Source organism: Hakea prostrata, chromosome 11 (assembly GCF_041222555.1).
Source record: "Hakea prostrata isolate BN-2017 chromosome 11, UWA_Hpros_2, whole genome shotgun sequence".
NCBI lineage: Eukaryota > Viridiplantae > Streptophyta > Magnoliopsida > Proteales > Proteaceae > Hakea > Hakea prostrata.
The window spans coordinates 27,277,431-27,294,011 of record NC_142610.1 but is presented as its reverse complement, the minus strand read 5'-3'; the positions used below and the strand labels follow the sequence as shown (position 1 = coordinate 27,294,011).

Here is a 16,581-nt window from a genome sequence, read left to right as displayed (position 1 = left end):
TCAGGGGCACTGTTCGAACCAGAAACCGTCTTGGACGGTCAAGGAGGAAGATCAGAGGATCTCTCCTTTCTAACTTTAGGGATAGTCTTTCCCTTGGAGGAAGAAGTTCGGCTGGACCGACCTTTATCTGGTTTGGTCGGGTACTTTGTTTCTACCTTTTTCAAATCCTCAGTAGCAGTAGCAGCCTCAAAGTCTTCTTCACCGAGCAACATTGCAAAAATTTCTCCGAATAAGATAACTTGACATAAAAAGAAAGGGGAACCATTAATGAAGGAATACGCTAAGCTTACCAGTCAAGAATCCCGAGTAATGGAGGATGCTCGGATATTCCGGGCAATATCCATTCATAGCAAGATAATTCCGATCTTTTGTGGGAATCCCCTGAATATGATCCCTTGCTTCCTGTTCGGCCCTAGAAAGAGTGGCAACGATGTTCAAACCTTCTCATGGAGTTTTCGACCAAGAGAGTGGGAAGCTAGGAGAAGGAGGATAAACAAAGAAGTACCTAGGCCACCAACCTTTGGTATTTGATGGAAGGGTACCCTTACCTATGAAATTCCCCTCCCAACCCAGATGAAGAGCAAGGTTGTCTAGTGTGTTTGTAATCGAGGCAGGGAGCTGGAAGCATGACATAAAATGGGTGGGCATGGCAGCTAAAGTGGATTGGATAAGGAATTTTTCCCCCCGCATAGGATAGGTAACTAGCTCACTAGTGTTGAAGTTTGTTAATGACCCTAGAAAGCAATGAAATGCAATGCTTCTTCTTGAGCTTACTTGAAATGAGAGGAATTCCGAGATACATGTCTAGCTCCATAGTGGGGGTGATGTGGAAGTGTGAGGATAGCGTATGCTTCATGCTTGAGGATGTACTCGGACTGTAATGTGCACGTGTTTTTTGAATGTTGGGTTGTTGTCTAGAATAAAGACAATATTCTTCTAGAAGCCGATTGGAAGTCCAAGCCTCTGCTTTGGTGGCCTGACCAAATAGAATTAAATCATCAGCAAAGGCAAGGTGTGATAGACGCTCACCTCCTCGAGATAGTTGTATGCCATGGAGCTTCTTGCTTTGGAGGGCAATTTCCAAGTGGGATGTCAGGACCTCCGCACAATGAACAAAAAGGTAGGAAGATAAGGGGTCTCCTTGCCTGAGGCCCCGAGATGGAGAAAAGGGCAGCATGGGGGACCTGTTGACTAATATCGAAAGCTGGGTGATCGTAACACACTTCATGAGCCACTCAATCCACCAAGAAGGGAAGCCAAAGTTTCTCAAAGTAGAGGCTACAAAATTCCATTCTAAGCGATCATATGCTTTGCTCATGTTCAGCTTGATTGCCAATACCTTTCTTCCGTTTCTTATAAGAGTGGATTTTATGCATTAATTCATGGGAAATAAGAATATTGTCTTGAATATGCCTGCCTTTGACAAAGCCATTCTGCTGGAAGGAAATGAGATGCGACATGATCTGTTTCAGCCAGTTCACCAAGATTTTGGAGATGATTTTATAGGTCGTAATGCACAAACTGATAGGCCGGAAATCTCCTACGATATCAGGAGTGTCCACTTTCGGGATCAGAGCGATTTAAGTATGATTGACATCGGGATGGAGATGTGTTGTATTGAAGAATTCGGTAACCATACTGCATATGTCTCCAGAGATATGCTCCCAAGAGTGTTGATAGAAAATACGTGGGAAACCATCCGGACCAGGAGATTTGAGCCCATTGGAGCCAAAGATTGCCTCTTTAATCTTAGCTTCGGTAACGGGTTGAAGAAGAAAGGGTCTGTCCTCATCTGAAACCCGACCTTGAACTGAGGAAAAGTAATTTTCGGGATAGACCATGTGATTGGTGGAGAAAGGTTGCTGAAAGTGCTGCTAGAAGGCCTGCGCTAGAAGCTTTGGATCAGTTATACTAAGGCCTTGATGTGTTAGTGAACAAATACGATTCCTCGATCGTCTTTTCAAAGTGGTCACATGGAAGAACCGAGTGTTGCGATCGCCACAGGTATGCCACTGGATTCTTGATTTTTGTTCCCATTTAAGCTGAATTTGGTGGAGGATTTTCCTATGGGTTTCCAAAAGAAGCGTTTCAGTGGAGTACCATGCAGAGGGCTTGGAATGAGTTGGTGAGCCGTAGTGGCGTTGTATGTCTTGTCTAATTTTCCGTTCCTGGGATTCTAAATTTTTTAACACTCTTTTATTCCAGGAAATAAGAACGAGTTGTAAGCTGTTGAGTTTAGCTACAACCCTCGAGGCATTGGTGAGTGTTGTAGTTGTAGACCAATGAGATTCCACCAGACTTTGATAGGAAGGTTCTTGAATCCAAAAGTGTTCAAACCGGAAGGGTTTAGGCCCGTAGGAGAGAGGTGGTTCAAAGTGCAATACCAGTAGCACATGGTCGGAGTGAGAGAAGGGTAGCTAGTGTACTTTTACTTTTGGAAAGGTTGTTAGCCAAGCATCATTAAAGATGAATCAATCAAGTATCCCCTCGACGCGACGAGTCCCTAATTGTTTATTGGACTAGGTATATTGAATGCCATAAGTAGGTGCTTTGTGTAGTTGGTGATTGGAGATGAAGTTGGAGAAAGGTTCAATGTCAGCCCAGGAAAGGGGGGCACCACCTTGTTTATCAGTAACCATTGAGTACCGATTCCAATCCCCATTTAGGATCCAAAGCATATTCACAAAAGAGCCCAACTGATGAAGAGTTTCCCATTGTTGACGCTGCTAAGAGGGTGAAGGCTGTAGGTAGACAAAAGTTTGCTGCTAGTTCTTTGAAGCATACGACAAAACTACATGCATACACCAGTGGGACTGCCAAACGACATCAACAACAACAGAGGAATCCCAGAGCAACCAGCTCAACCGTTGGGGGGGGGGAAATAAAAACTAGAAAAACCCCATTTTTTATACAAAAGGTGGGGTTGGACACTAGATGACTTGACTTCACACAAAAATACAAGAGATAGTCTGAGATTATGGATTAAACCATGCAGCTCAGACTGTGTCGAAGGGTGACCAAGCCCTCAACAATTTAGACTAAATTGGATCATGGCCCTTGGGATGGCTACATCCGGCCAGCCATCGCAACCTCAGAAGGAAGGTCTACAACATCTGTCACGGAAGTCTTCATCCTCTTGAAAGCAATAGTCTCCAGAGGTGAGCTTGCAGAGGTGAGCTTAAGAATAAACTGATCCGAGGCGCCTTCGACAACGTAAGATCCTTCAACGTTAATGGCAGCAGACTTCCAGGCTTTATTTGCTAGTAATTGCAAATCAGACATATTGACATTCAACACATCTAAGTACCCATCCAATTACAGAGTATCTATAAGACCATGGTGAATATCTGCTAGCTTCCCAGTAGAGATAGTTACAGTGGAAGGCGAGCGAACAGGAAGCTTCAACTTCTGAGCAAAATCACTAGATAGAGTGTCTGCATTATGAACTACATTGGCTGATCTTGTAGAATGATTTGTAGAGGCCATGCTGAATCGCTCAACGAACCACAATAGAAAGACGATGAGATAGAACACTTTGTGTACCCACAGCTCCACTCTCAATTTCCGATTCAGACAGTGAGGTATCCATAGCAGGCAAAGAACAATATTTAAAGAACCACAAACCACATATTGAAACATTTAAACCGTTCCATATGACCAAATAAACGATAATTCTAGCCCCTTACGGATTCCAGTGATAGCAGCAGATGTGGCCAGGAAATTAGAACAACAGCTGACTATCTTTCAAAAACAAAAGTTTAAAAACAATAGTGGATGGAAGATCCAAACAGCCTGAAATTAAATGATTCTTAAAAGGAAACATGCTTGGTAGCAATACAAGAAGAACATCAGGATTTGTGCCAATACAGGCAAAATGGATATTTTGCAGTAACGTTTATACTCGCAGGAGGACTAGCAGCAGCACTTACACCTAACAAAGGAGCAACCTGCAAACACACACAGAACTAAGCAATTTAAGATAGAAAAGCCAACGCATTATACTTTGGAAAGTTTTGATTATATTTTAATGCTAGAACCTTAAACACAAAAGTCAAGAACATGAGAACCAAGAGTCAGGAATGTAAGATGGAACAGAACATTTATATTTTACTGTATCTTCAGTGACTTATTTGATGTAGTTGCTGCACACTAATTGGCCATTGGTGGACCAAATTATATGGGAAAGAAATGAAACAGATAAAGATTTCCAATTTTATATTTATCAGGACCATTTAAGATACCTAATGTCCTCAATTTTTTAATTAATTTTAATTTATTTATGTTAAGTTCACAACTATGCATCTAAAACGTAACTTACCACCTTAAATTCTTAAAAAGATGCAGCCTCTCATGGAAATATTTTCCTCTTAGCGCCCAAGCAGGGAACCCAATCTATCAAACTAGCAGCTGCTGCTTTACTACTTCAGATAAAGCAAATTGAGCATTACAGCAGTCTCTTAATTACCATGATACTCATTGGACAATATACTGCTGAAGTCATGCAACATCAACTTACAATATTTTTTAGGGATTTCAAAAAATTCATATAATAAATCCCCCTACATCCACAAAATCAGTCCATCTACCTATAATCATTTTCTGTAACAAGCACGTTAATTTAAATACGTAAATGTATTAAGTAATAAATAAATTTTATAGATCCATTTGCAAAATCTAGAATACCATAATGTTATTTTCTGAAGTAATACAATCACATCAAAATGTTAGCAGAGTACAAGCTCATCCATCATGCATAACCTGACGCAATATCGAAGGACAAAATCCAAACAAGGATTTGAAGCATAAAAATTTGATGCAAAACTACTCACGAAAGACAGCATCTTTCTGCCAATATGCTGAAGATGTAAAACAAAAAAAATAAAAAAGAACTTGGGGTTAGGATTTGCATAGCCCTCCAATAGTTCTTTTCTTAGAATATGGAATGAAATAAAATGTTTTGCAGGTACAACATGTTTCCTGGATTAAAGCCTGTAATCCATCATTGTTGAGGCCCTTTGAAAGAAGGTCCCTCATTCCACAATGAGATTTAACGAAATTACAATTTGATCAAATTCTCCTGGATTTACAAAAGGAACAATCCTGGAATCATTTCCTTGTGTGCTGTAGATAAATGTTTTCTCTTGCCGCTAAACAAAATAAAAAAGCTTTGAGGCATTCCAGTTCCTCTCCGACAAGTATTTTCAGATTATAACAAGCAAAATCCCTTTTTCCTATGAAAGTATTTCGCTGAAGTCCTGTCTGCCACATCATCCCAATACTAACAAGAACGTAAAATCAACCACAACCCTATTTGCAAAGTGCAAGCACAGCCATGTTCATGGCACACACATCCAAATGAATTCCTTGCTCCATTTAGTGTTCCTCTGCCAATGACTAAATGCCTCCAAAAATCAAGTACAGACGCTAAGGGTGTGTATGGCAACGTTCGTGGTCCAAATTAGCATTCCTGGGTCTGAAAGAAGGGTGGGGGGGAATATTTCTGCTGCTAAAAAAAGAGTATCATACAGGGAATGTTAATTAAAGAATTAGGTTTTCTGACGGTGCTGGTGCTGGTGCTGGTGCTGGTGATGGCAGCGGTGGTGAAAGTGGTAGTTGAAGTTGCACGAGGAGGTAGTTCCAGAGGTGGCGTTGGTGATGGAAGTTTATGTAGATCACAGTTACATATATAGTGTGGGAAAGTCCCAAACCCAGCTTAGTTCTAGTGGGACTCGACTACTGTGAACAACAGCATGGTACATGATGATATGGCAGAATCTTGTAGATGGTTAAGGTTGTGGGACATGGTGGTGGATTGTAGGAAGGAGAAGATAGGGGTTACTTTTCTAAAATCTAAATAAAATAAAATAAAATAAAAAACAAATGTCAATGTTACCACTCAATCTGGAGATCTACAAACTCATGGGTGTTGAATAGCAATGCAGAAACAATCAAAACTCATTTTTGCCCAGAATCCATGATAGACTCCAAGCCCCTATTAAAGTTTTTGGAGCTTTTTTCTGTTCTTTAAACAAAAATAAGATTCAGAATGGAAATGAAAAACACAAAAATAATGAAAAATTGTCGGAAAATGAGAATGAAAATGATACCAAAAAGACCCTTAATCTTGGTTGGAACTACCTCAGAATCCCCCACTCATATGGGCCAAAAAAATTTCAGCCTAAGCCGCAAAGATCAGTCTTTGACAACAGATCTCGAAAAGAAATGGTTTACAGACTTGGAACAGCCTAAGGGTTGTTCTACCAACTCTCAAAGCAATGGTGCTAAAAGCAGTGTTAATTCTAATTCCACCTTTTGGACAGATTGTTGGATTCCAGAAAAGCCAGGTAAGTGCCTCTAACATTTCCTGACTACAGAAATTCAAATGGTCTAGTTGATAAACACTCTCAATGCCACCTGGCATTTCCCCTTCTATTCCTCCCCTCATAGCCCAACGCTTCCTTCTGCATTTTAACTCTATTGATTTCTCTAATGAAGATGACTGTTGGAGATGCATATTGCACCATTCCATAAGTGGTAGTTTAAGTATTAAGACAACAGCCAAAGCTGTCTCGAACTTTGCATCTTGTTACAACTTTTCTAAGAAGTGGAGGTTTCCATGTAAAAGTCTGTTCACTCCAACTTTAAACCTTTGTTTGGCATGTCCTACACGCAGGAATCCCAGTCAAGTCAATCACTTGAAATGATCCTCAATCGGCCCTTATTGCATGCCTTGAGGATCCGGTGTTATTGAATCCGTCTGGCACCTTTTCTTTTCATGAGTGTGTCTAGGCTGCAAGACCATTGGGATTACATTTAATGAGGATCACTCCCTTACAAGATCTTTAAAGAACCAACTCATACGGGACCAAGAAAGGGTTTCTTGAAATTTTGGTTATGGGATATGTGGGATTCCTTGTGATATGGACTGTGATGGAATGATTTTTTAGGGAAATGGTTATGGGATACTTAGCCCATCCAATGGGAGATATGGGGTAAATTCCTTGAGATTGGAAATTGGGGTCTATTCATGTCAGAATGGATTGAAACCTACAGGGAACGTAGGTGCTAATATAGGGATATGATCCCAAGTTTGGCTGTATTTGGATGGTGAAATTAGAAAATAAGAAGGTTCTTGTTTGGGGGTCTAAGGCAAGTACAAAAATTCATGAAAATATTGATATCTTGAATCAGGTGGTTAGAATAGGGTTAAACTGGACTGTAAAGGTCACTAGGGATGGGGGGATGACGTGCCTAAAGTATGGGACAGATCTAACAGTTAGATTGGTGTAGGTCTGACCTTGAATTTTGGGTGGTTTGGGAAATCCTGAGAATTCAAGAAAAGTAGAATAAAGATGATAGGCTGAACACAGACTGTTTAAGCCGTATTGGCTCTGCAACCATCCATATGGACCACCTCTTTTATGCTTGCATATGTATTGCAGCCTCTGCTGCCAAGCCCTTACCAGTGTTTATCACCATCAAAGATGATAAGGGTCGACATTAAGACCAAGTTATCATCTACAACTGGGTTCCTGCTTGGTGTGAAATCTGCTCCTCCTTTGGCCATGAATTGACTTCTTGCAACTCCGTCTTGAAGGCCACCGCCCCAATCGTTGCTCCTTCACCAGTCTGCAACTTGGTTCCTGATGGCCGCATGCCCTATCAAGCTCCCCAGATCCATCAATCCATCATTAACACTCTAGAGTCAGTGACGGTAGCTGTTACGTCGGCGACCACCTGAAAACTTACTGGTGCAAAAAAAGAAGAAAGAAGAATCATTTCACTTCAGGTTCTGATCCTCGGATCACTGCAAACTCCTTTGATGTTGTTGATGATGCTGGCCAATCCCTGCTCTCGGCAAGCTCTGATGCTCCCAGGGTTTATGCTTCAGTTTTCGTTGCTGAATCTCTGCTAGGGCTTGGCCCTCCTGATCCTATCGCTCAAGCAGGTACCGCCCCTTTCCCCTTCCATACTACTCCACCCCCTGTAACACCTTCTGTCGCACTGCAAATTTCCTCAACTTCTCCTCATGTTGAGGACATTAATCGCCTCTCTTTAAACCCAATCGTCCACCCCCTTTAGCCCCTCTCTCTAACGTGCGCTCGGGGACTTCAACCCCATTTAACCGTGGGCCCTACTGCCCACTTACCTACCAAGGCTTTCCATTTGGGCCCCATCTGCTTGGGCCTCCCCTTTGCATCTACACTCCACTTTCCCTTTGAACCCAGTTACTAATGGACCCCCTCTAAACAATTCCAACCAGCCCACCTCCTTGTACCAGTCTGCATAACCACTCATTAGAACCCATCATCTCCCCTTCCCACCCCCTCAACTCTACCTCTTCCTCTCCCGGCTTTGGGTCTACTATTGACCTTAGTATTTTTGAAACCCCATCACCTATGGGTTCTGACTAGTGGGAGGCATCCCCTGACCCCAATTTCAACTTGCCATTTTCTGATGCCTTGGAGGATACCTCCATTGTGCCCATAGATGCCCCAACCACCTCTAACCTCTGTGATGTTTGACGTCCTCATTTGGAGTGTCAAGAGGCCTCAGCTCCTTAGCTAAGTAGGCCGATGTCAAAAACTCCCTTCTCTCATCAAAGGCTTCCGCTTGTGCCTTTATTAATAAGAATAGGCAAAGTACTCTAGCTGATAAAAACATGATTCTCTGCTTATTCAGAACTTCATTCAACATTAAAATAAGACAAAAATGTTTTTGCAATAGAAATAAGGTGCCTCGATAAATGCTAATAACAAAGTATACATACACAAGGAAAAGAAAAAAAAAATTCTAGGGAATTTACATAGAAGTCAGTAGAAACATTTATCTTGTTCGTAGCATGTTTCAGGCTAACATACCTTGATTGGCTTCCATTTGAGTCCCAAATCAGCAGCACTAGACGAAGATCTTGGAGAAAACCACAAAGGAACTAGTCTACCTTTTCCACCTTCTCCATGTATAGCCTGAGCACGTTCATCAATCAACATTGTAATGGGAGGTCAAAACAGGTAGTTTCCAGTCTAAACAATGCACAAAATATGACAACAAATTAAGGAAGTAAAGAGTGAGATACATGATTCTAATTCTCCCATTCAGTCTAAGATGAGCATGAAATAGAATTGGGAACCATCCTGTTTTTGGGTGGTTTGGGAACTCCTGAGAATTCAAGAAAAGTAGAATAAAGATGATAGGCTGAACACAGATTGTTTAAGCCGTATTGGCTCTGCAACCATCCATATGGAGCGCCTCTTTTATGCTTGCATATGTATTGAAGCCTCTGCTGCCAAGCCCCTACCAGCGTTCATCACCATCAACGATGATAAGGGTCAACATTAAGACCAAGTTATCGTCTACAACTGGATTCCTGCTCGCTGTGAAATCTGCTCCTCCTTTCGCCATGAATAGACTTCCTGCAACTCCATCTTGAAGGCCACTGCCCCAATCGCTGCTCCTTCACCAGTCTGCAACTCGGTTCCTGATGGCCGCATGCCCTATCAAGCTCCCCAGATCCATCGATCCATCATTAACACTATAGAGTCAGTGATGGTAGCTGTTACGTCGGCGACCACCTGAAAACTTACCCGTGCAAAAAAAAGAAGAAAGAAGAATCATTTCACTTCAGGTTCTGATCCTCGGATCACTGCAAACTCCTTTGATATTGTTCATGATGCTGGCCAATCCCTGCTCTCTGCAAGCTCTGATGCTCCCAGGGTTTACACTTCAGTTTTCGTTGCCGAATCTCTGTTAGGGCTTGTCCCTCCTGATCCTATCGCTCAAGCAGGTACTGCCCCTTTCCCCTTCCATACTACTCCACCCCCTGTAACACCTTCTGTCACACTGCAAATTTCCTCAACTTATCCCCATGTTGAGGATGTTAATCGCCTCTCTTTAAACCCAATCGTCCACACCCTTTAGCCCCTCCCTCTAACGTGCACTCGGGGACTTCAACCCCCTATAACCGTGGGCCCTACTGCCCACTAACCTACCAAGGCTTTCCATTTGGGCCCCATCTCCTTGGGCCTCCCCTTTGCATCTACACTCCACTTTCCCTTTGAACCCAGTTACTAATGGACCCCCTCTAAACAATTCCAACCAGCCCACCTCCTTGTACCAGTCTGCATAACCACTCATTGGAACCCATCATCTTCCCTTCCAACCTCCTCAACTCTACCTCTTCCTCTCCCGGCTTTGGGTCTACTATTGACCTTAGTATTTTTGAAACCCCATCACCTATGGGTTCTGACTAGTGGGAGGCATCCCTTGACCACAATTTCAACTTGCCATTTTTTGATGCCTTGGAGGATACCTCCATTGTGCCCATAGATGCCCCAGCCACGTCTAACCTCTGTTATGTTTGACGTCCTCATTTGGAGTGTTAAGAGGCCTCAGCTCCTTAGCTAAGTAGGCCGATGTCAAAAACTCCCTTCTTTCATCAAAGGCTTCCGTTTGTGCCTTTCTTAATAAGAATATGCAAAATACTCTGGGTGATAAAAACATGATTCTCTGCTTATTCAGAACTTCATTCAACATAAAAATAAGCCAAAAATGTGTTTGCAATAGAAATAAGGTGCCTCAATAAATGCTAATAACAAAGTATACATACACAAGGAAAAGGAATTTTTTTTTCTAGGGAATTTACATTGAAGTCAGTAGAAACATTTATCTTGTTCGTAGCATGTTTCAGGCTAACATGCCTTGATTGGCTTCCATTTGAATCGCAAATCAGCAGCACTAGATGAAGAGCTTGGAGAAAACCACAAAGGAACTGGTCTACCTTTTCCACCTGCTCCATGTATAGCCTGAGCACGTTCATCAATCAACATTGTAATGGGAGGTCAAAACATGTAATTTCCAGTCTAGACAATGCACAAAATACCATCTATGCCATAATATGACAACAAATTAAGGAAGTAAAGAGTGAGATACATGATTCTAATTCTCCCATTCAGTCTAAGATGAGCATGAAATAGAATTGGGAACCATCCTGCTTTTTCTCACTCATTCCCCCCCCCCCCAACATTGAAATAAACAGAGCCTACAAGATTATTAATCAGTAAATAATATAAGTAACGTTTATGAAACAAAGTCCATACATTACCTTCAAGTAATCTGCAACTTCCAATTTCCAGATGCTTTAAGTTCTTCAATCTCCCAAACCTGTGAAACCTTGTGCAGGTTCTTGCATCCTTCAACTCTCAGGTACTTCAAGTTTTCTAAGTTCGAAAGATCTGGTAATCTTTCCAAGGAGCAGCATGTGGAAATATGCAAGTTTCAGTAGGCTTTTCAATCTGTCAACACCATGAATCTCAGATAGACTGTTGCACTCTGTTATTGTCAATACCTCCAAGGAGTCCAATCCATTAAGCCCAGGAATTCCAGATAACTTCTCACACTTCATTATCTCTAATTCCCTCAGGTTCTTCAGGGTTGAGATATCATCTGATAATGTTGTCAATGATATGCCCCAAATGCTTAGTTTTTGCAAGGACTCATAGCCCTCAAGGCACGGAATCTCTAATAATTCCGGGCAGTCCCTTATATATAGTTCCCTTAGCCCTTTCGAATATCTCAGGTATGGTATCTTTTTCAATGAGCTGCAGCTGTCAATATATAACTCCTCAAGAGAATCCATCCCCTCACCTTCAAAATGGGACATGACATCAAGCCCAACTAGTGATAAACTCCGCAGATATTTTGAGCACCTCAGTTTTGGTAATAGTTTAAGTGATTGGCAACAGAGAATTTGGCAGTCCACTAGGGAGTCCAATTTTTCATCAACACCTTCAATTTCTTCCAAACTCCCACAAAGAGAAACTTTTAATGTCTTTAAATTTCTCAACCCACTTCCTGATCCACTAGCTAGCTCTACCAATTGACTGCAACTATCAACCCATAGGCTGGTCAAACTTAAGGGAAGAAGGATACTTGAACTAAATTGCAGTGTAGAACAGCCATGCTGGTTAAACATGAGGGCAGACTTGGGATACTTGGAAGTGAATGGCAATGGGAAAACTCAATGATGGTCAAACTTGAGGGAAGACTTGGAATACTTTGAAGTAATTTGCAATGAGAAATTTTAATGCTGGTCAAACCTGGAGGAAGACTTGAGATGTCTTTAAGTGAATGGCAGTCAACTAATTCAAGTTTTGTTAAGGAAGTCATCCGTCCCAAGTCGAAATGGTTTAAACGGAGTAACCAATGTAAAATAAGTGTTTTGAGAGAGGTTAAGTGACAATTTTCAATTGGGAACTCCACCAGCCTATGGCAATCAGCCACATGTAATGTGACCAAGGACGTAAGAAAACCAATTTGAGTAGGCAGACCTACCAGACTCCTGCAGCCCCTCAAATCTAAAGTAACCAAGGATGTGAGAAAACCAATTTCAGCAGGGAGATCCACCAAACTACTGCAGTCCCTCAAATCTAAACTGACCAAGGACGTGAGTAGACCAATTTTAGTAGGGAGACCCACCAGACTCCTACAGTCACTCAAATCTAAAGTGGTCATGGACTTGAGTAGACGAATTTCAGCAGGAAGACCCACCAAACTCCTACAGTCCCTCAAATCTAAAGTGACCAAGGACGTGACTAATCCAATTTCTGTAGGAAGACCCACTAGACTCCAGCAGCCCCTCAAATCTAAAGTGGCCAAGGACATGAGATTACCAATAGAAGTGTCAATCCCAACCAAATTTTCACAATATTTGAAACTCAGTACCTCTAAAAGTTGATTTCTTGAGAGGTCAGGAGTAATACATAGCTGCTTACAGGACTCGAGTTTTAGGACTTTTAGCTTTGCTGCCATCTGCAAAATAATTATAAGAAAATTTTGAGACTTGTTTACTAAAACATGTTGAAAATTTTACAAATTAAACAGAAGAGAGAGATTAGTCTTCCAAACCTTGATATTGTTCCAACCCATCCAATTTTCTGTGATCTCACTATTTGATAAATCAAGAACAACCAATTTTTCTGGACAAAATTTGGTTAATGCATATTGTTCAGGGCATCCTTTCCAACTAAGTTGTCTCAATTCTGAAAAAGAATTGATGCAGTTACCCAAGATTTGTGCATGATCCAATTGGAGAAATCTTAGTTCAATCATTGCATCAAGTCCCGAACTCATCAAACATCCGATCCTTGATTTACTCCAGGAGTGAATATTGCTTTTCTGGAAGTCAACAGTGAGTCCTAAACAATCACTTGTTCCCTGTAAAATTTATGACTGTAATCAATGCCAAAATGAAAAAACTTCTAATATCCCGAGAAAAATAAGACCAAGTATCAAATTCACAAAGTTTATACAAAAATAACAATATGTGCAACCAATACCTACCTTCCGTTTCAAAAGTACATCCAAGACTTCCTCTTCAGACCATATTCGACTACGTTGCTCTGGTCTCTCACTCTCTTGACGAACAATATGCCTTCCTAGATCACGAAGCATATCGTGCATTCTTAGATCACCGTCTTCATTGATGGTTATCAAAGATTTTGCACAAAGAACATCAAGACCCACATGAGGGTAAAAATCACACCCTTCCCATGTATGACACACAATATCCTTTTTCATTCCGACGAAAAAGCAAGCAATATCCAAAAACATTTGTTGTTCCGTGAATTCTAAATCATCGTAACTTATTTTCAAACTTTGCATGACATCGTTATTGGGAACTTTTTGCAACCCCTTTAACATGCTTCCCCATAATGGTTTCTTCTTTTTTAATAAAGATGAACCTATAACTCTAAGAGCCAAGGGAAGTCCTCCAGTAGTTTTTACTATTGTTGTAGAAATACCCATATAATCTTCTGGAGGGAGATTCTTTTTAAATGCATAATGGCTAAAAAGTTCAAGAGAATCATCCAAACCCATTAAGTCAGGCTTATAAATCTCATCTGCCTTTATAGCAGTTAAAATATCCTTGTTTCTACTGGTGATAATAATCCTACTTCCGATGCCAAACCATTTACCATCCCCAATTAGAGACTCCGCTTGAATATCTTGATCCACATCATCAAGAACAACAAGAACTTTCATTAGGCATAATCTTTGTCGGATCACATTAATCCCAACATCCACATCGACAATATTTGGGCTCCCATCCTTTAAGATAGCTGTGATAAGTTTGTTTTGTAGAAAATGAATCCCAAATTGTCTAGCATCCTCTCGAACATTCTCAACAAATGCATATTCTTCAAATCTACCAATAACTTCATTGCAGACAGCTCTAGCAATTGTTGTTTTACCGATGCCACCAATTCCATGGATCCCTACAATTTTTGTGACCTTACATTCAATATCTAATAGCTCCAACATTTTTTCTATATGGCTATGAATTCCAACTAGGTTGTTAGAAACAAGCATGACTCTTTTGTTCAATGTACTCGAAACTATTTTAACAACCTCTCTTACTAACTTCCCTTCAAGCCTGCATAATTCAAAAAAGCAAATCAAAAATACTTAGCATAATGAATAATGTACAAAAGGAATAAAAAGAAATACTGAACATGGAAAAAGCCACAGGTGAATGATTTGAATTGATGCATATTATGCAAGTTTTACAATATCTAACTATATGCTTCTATCTTTCACAAGTAAGCAGATGGAGTGAATTAAGAAATTCTTGGTATTTTAAATGCACGGAGCCTAACATATAACAGAAAGAAAAACAAAATTCATGAGGAGAGAGGCACAAGCACACCAATAAAAGATTGCAGAAATGAAATGCCAATAAAGAATGGAACGTAAACATACCACGTTGCCCAACGCTGCAGGCAGCAGCGCTATGCTTAAGATCCAAACAGAAAATAATAGAGAAACAGAGAAAGAGTTCGCGGGAAACCATTTCAGATCAGAGTCAATTCTTCTCCTTACCAAGTCCCCTTACATCCAATAAGATCCATTCATCCAATATCCACCTCTCTTAATTTTGCATTAGTAATTCATATTTATAATGGAGAAACATATCATTTTTATTTTATTTTTTTGGTAAATCATAACATTTATTGAAAACCAAACGTAACTACTGAACTTACGTTTCATCCCCGATATGCCATCCAGACAATTTTCCAATCTCTTTTAGAGCATCTCGCCACTTTTGCACTGTTGTCTGCTCGAAGTGTTTTGGGTGTTCCTCATCAAATGCCTTTGCGTAACTACCGGTCTGATTTCGCACTTCCCTTGGTTCAACTCTGTAGAAAATCGGCAAAACAGTCTGGTTCCTTTTTCTTTTGCATTCACATATCTCGTATAGCTCATTGAGGCACCATTTGCTGGAACCGTAGTTCCTGGATAATATGGGAATTGAGATTATTGACTGCCGGATTGCAGCGATTAGATCAGTTCCAATTGTTTCTCCCTTTCTCAGTTCTTCATCGTCTCTGGAAGTTCGAATTCCAGCCCCAACCAAAGCATGGTAGAGATGGTCAGCAAAATTTGTGCGAACATCTCCGCCGTGAAAGCTCAAGAATACTTCATGACTCGAACCAGAAGAGGGTGCCTGTTGCTGATAAGTTGCAGCCATCGGATGAAATTGATCGATCGCAAGTATTCTGGCTTCGAATGTCAAAGTGAGAGAAGACGAGGTAGGCTTGAAGGGTATACTAGGGCAATAAATTTCCAAGAAGACGAGGTAGGCTTGAAGGGTATGCTAAGGGCAATAAATGTTAAACCAAAAAGCAGATGAACAGCTGGCAATTACATGCTTGCGTGCTTAATTTTCTGGGATTTACCAGTGTTTCAATTATTTTTCCCACCCACATTTTTTATTTTTCTTTTTATATTTCTATATGTCTCGATGAACATGCAAAGGTCTATGGACCCAATTTTGCTTCTGTAGTGCGTAATAAATGCGCACTACGGTGGAGCGAGCCGTCTCCCCATTAAAAAATGAAAAAAACCCATTATCCATATACGTTTAGTGTGTGAACAGAGTTCGATCTGTTCGGTTCGGTCTGATGCAAACCAACCGGTCCATCTGGGCGGTTCGACTGGGTATAGTATATCTTATTAATGGTGTATTACATACTACCAGCCTATACGTATATACGGTTGTACAATAACCGTATATACAACCAGTTCAAATTCTTTTGAAATATACGAAACAAACCCTTGTTCTAAACCACCCCGCCCATTTCATTTTCATTTGTGTTTTCGTTGTTGGCTGATCTGAAGCAGACCTTACCAAGTTATTACAGAGAAATCGCAGGAGAGAAGAAGAAGAAGACCTGTTAGTGTTTTCGTTTTTGGCTACTCTGAAGCTTCCGTACCAAGCTGGATATTCATCTCATTACTGCGTCGTTAGTTGAGAACGAAGAGGAAGAAGAAGCAGAGGAGAAGAAGAAGCAGTTGAGAACGAAGAAGAAGAGGAGAAGCTCCATCTGCGATTTTGAGAAATCGAAGGGGCGTCGTTATTGTCTCGTCTCGTCTCATCTCTGCGATTCTTCTTTCAAAAGGTAATAACCAACTCTTAAAACCCTTACCACGGAAATTCCTGATGATGTGGTCGAAACCCTGATTTTGTCGTTGATTAAAGCTGAAAAATGCTCTGTAATAACTTGGTCGGTTTCTTTTAGTATT

The 16,581-nt window shown here is 40.9% G+C and overlaps 1 pseudogene across 1 annotated transcript; it reads right to left on the bottom strand.

Annotated features, from left to right (window-relative positions):
• Positions 1–3,100: 3,100 nt before the first annotated feature.
• LOC149001245 (disease resistance protein L6-like) lies at positions 3,101–15,619 on the bottom strand (annotated as a pseudogene). Its single transcript, XR_016170741.1, has 7 exons — positions 15,039–15,619; positions 13,339–14,431; positions 12,904–13,212; positions 11,102–12,807; positions 10,643–10,802; positions 8,862–8,966; positions 3,101–3,947 (listed from the first exon to the last, which is right to left on the bottom strand). The product of XR_016170741.1 is annotated as a disease resistance protein L6-like (transcript).
• Between the last annotated feature and the right edge of the window lie 962 nt (positions 15,620–16,581).